Source organism: Grammomys surdaster, unplaced genomic scaffold (assembly GCF_004785775.1).
Source record: "Grammomys surdaster isolate TR1022 unplaced genomic scaffold, NIH_TR_1.0 133, whole genome shotgun sequence".
Lineage (NCBI taxonomy): Eukaryota > Metazoa > Chordata > Mammalia > Rodentia > Muridae > Grammomys > Grammomys surdaster.
The window spans coordinates 3,963,425-3,966,909 of record NW_021604591.1 but is presented as its reverse complement, the minus strand read 5'-3'; positions in this window follow the sequence as shown (position 1 = coordinate 3,966,909).

Here is a 3,485-nt window from a genome sequence, read left to right as displayed (position 1 = left end):
GGGAGGGAAGGAGGGGAGGAGAGAGGGAGAAAATGAGGGAGGGAGGGAGGGAGGGAGGGAGGGAGGGGAGAGAAGAGGAAAAAAGGAAATAAAAAGAATAGATGTTATCAGCCAAGTTGTGGAGCCCACACTTGTAATCACAATATTCAAGAAAGTGGAGACAGGAGGATTAGCTGAGTAATGTGAGTTCAAGGACAAGAGACTCAGTCTCAAAAAACCAAAAGCAGAGGCTAGAAAGGTGGTCAGCAGTTAAGAGTGCTAGTTACAAATGCCCAGGGTTCCTCCACAGCACTTATGCTGTGGTCAAGAACCATCTGTAACTCCAGTTGCAGAGGATTCAGCGCCCTCTTCTGGCTTCCTCAGGCACTGCGCACACAGTATACAGATAAAAACACAACATGTAAAATAATACTGAATAAAATTTTTTAAAGGCAAAAACAAAATAAATGAAGCAATGAGGCCACCTTTTTTTAACCTCAAAGAAACTTTTCATAGACAGACTCTAAATCTGTCCCACTTAACTCATTAAAATCTTTTTACTTCAGCCTCCCTCTGGAATATCTGTTTAATAGTATTTTCCTTAATTATTTCATAAAAGATGAAGAGAAGTAAAAATAACTCTAATAGTCTTACAATCCAAGTTGAGACATACATTACAGTAACAAATACATTAGCAATGCATTAACAAATGCCATTGGATCAGGCCTGGTGGCACACACCTGTAAGACCAAAGAACAACAGAGCCAGTGTCCAAAACAGGCAATTTTCTTTTACAAGGGGACAGGGGACGTGATGGACTTTGTTTGTGTACTTCCACACCGAAATCATAGCGTACTACATGGTACAGTGTGCTCACCACCAGGGCTTACTGAATAAGAGTAGGCCAACTGAGTAAAGTTGTGGACAGGAAAGGTGAAAGGCGGGAACACAGTAGAGTGTTGCGCCTGTGTTTGACAGGGTGTGGGGGGACAACGAAGAGAAAGTTTATCTCCACTCTGTCTTTCTGAAATCTACAACTGCTCATGGACCATAGAGGACTATTTTCAGGACACCTTGGAACTTGAGCGACAACTCCAGGAATGAAGCTGAGTGATCCCCGAGGTCGAGAGTGTGAGGTCGAGAGTGCGGGTGAGGGGCCGTGTGCAGTGAGATGGCGTCCCATTCAGGAGCCATAGGTGGCACCACCTAGAGGTATCTGAACTGGAGGAGCCTGAGGGGAGGAAGTCCTAGAGGAAAGGAGCCTCGGTGGGAGGAGCCTCGGTGGGAGGAGCCTCGGGAGGGGCGGTCCTACAGTGGGCGGTCCCTATAAGAGAGGAAGTCAGTGGGCAGCGCCCCGCCCCGGGGAAAAGTCAGAGGAGGCGGTACGTAGCGGAGAAGCCTCGGGAAGGCTGCGGAGGAAGAGGTTCCTGTAGAGGCTGAGCCTGCAGAAGGCATGCAGGTGTTGAGCTCGAGGTGAGTGAGGAGAACTTGTGAGATGGGAGGAGTGGGTGGGCTGAGGGTGCTACCTGAAGAGGGACTCCAGAGAAAGGTGCCCGAAGGGGGAACTCCCTTTAGCGGGTACCTGAGGAAAGATTCGCCTGAGAGAGATGCCAGAAAGGGGGGCGGGGGGTGGATTGACGACGGGTTGCCCCCAGAAAGAGACTCCTGGAGGAACATGAGGGGAACGTCTGAGCCAACCGGCTGTCTGAAGGCGTACCTGCTAATTGAATATAACAGTTGACTAAGTGAGTGACTGAGGTTCTAGGCTGGAGCTTTTGAGCGCTAGAGCTATGCTTTTGTTTGGTGGAGAGGGGATAACCAGGCGGGAAAGCCTGAGGGAGTAGCCCAGGGGAAGGCATCTGAGGTGGACTCTTGAGGGAGCGGAGCTTGAGGTAAGATAACTGAAGGATAATGCCCGAGGTGCCTGAGAGGGGACCCCTGAGGTGACCGTATCTGAGGTACGGTGGTCTGAGGGAGTTCTCTTGAGATATCTCCCTTGAGGTGTTCCCTCTGCTTTGTCTGAGATGGCACGCTTGCTAGGAGCAGACAGCCTGACTGGCTGGTAATAATGCTCGATCTTCAGGCCTCTGGACAAAGGAAAAGACTGAAGGGCTTGGGAGTCAGGACGGCGCCTCAGAGGTTGGTTTGAGAACACACTTAGGTCAGTTCTTTGGACAGGTGCGAGGGTGCAGCCCGAGAATTGCATTACCATCGCTGGGTTGATGAAGGCCACTAGGGCTTGCTTACTTGAGGAGTGGCCAGGCCCAAGGCCTACGACCCGCCCTGGCCAGAGCTTCCTGACTGACTGACAGAAGAAGAATTAATTCATTCTCATTCATTCATGCATGTATGTATGCATTCTCGTCCCCTCTCTGTCGTGTGTGTGTGTGTGTGTGTGTGTGTGTGTGTGTGTGTTTTCTGTCTGTCCCCCCCTCTCTTTTCTCTCTTTCTGTCTCTGACTCTCTAGCTCTGTCTCTCTTTGTACCTCTCTTCTCATCTGTTTTTTTTGTTGTTGTTGTTGTTGTTGTTTTGGGTTTTTTGTTGTTGTTGTTGTTTTCAGACAGTGTTTCTCTGTATAGCCCTGGCTGGCCTGGAACTCAGAAATCTGCCTGCCTCTGCCTCCCAAGTGCTGGGATTAAAGGTGTGCGCCACCACCGCCCCGGCCTCTCTTCTCATCAGTCTGTCTCTCCATCTCTGGTCTGAAACTAAGGGTGGTATCTCTGTTGGATTCAGGAATCACCACACAAACCATACAAACACTGATCTCAGTTAAGCAGAGTAGTTTATGGAACAGATATCCTAACACTGGTCAGACTCAGGACATAGCTCAGAATTATCTGAAGTATGACAGCGGGCATCTTTGTCTGTTAGCTTATAAAGAAAAAAAAAACCCACAAAAACTATAATGAGTTCATATGCAGGTGCATGAAGTACTTCCTGGTAGTTAGCTCTGACTCAAGGTATTTTAGACATAACAACTCATATTGACCTTTAACTTGATGGGTCCTAGGTGAAGCTTTGTGTAATTTCTTAAGATTAACAAACTTCATAATATAACAGGGTATGTTGTCAGCATGATCCTGTTCTGAGTCAAGTTATTATTTTTCTGTGTCAATGCTGGCAGGCATATTACAGCAACAATATGAAATAGCTGGCAGGCATGGAACAAAATGGCTACAGTTATGCTGGTGGGATCAGACCATAACAATTTCTGCCTCTGTCTTTCCAGAGCCAGGGTTATAGGTGTGAGTCACTGAGCATGTTTTAACTTCTTCAGTAAGAAGGAAACAATAAGCTATGAAGGTCAAAGAAACTTTGCTTTTGTCTCCTCTCTCCTGAGGAAACCCTGACATTTTTTAAGACGCCTTTAAAAAAAAAATCTATTAATAGCTTTAAAAAAAAAAAGGAAGATAGTATCCATGAAGTCAAAAGTTCTTAAAACCCACAGAAAGTATGGTTTGGTTTGGTTTGGTTTGGTTTGGTTTGGTTTGGTTTGGTTTGGTTTG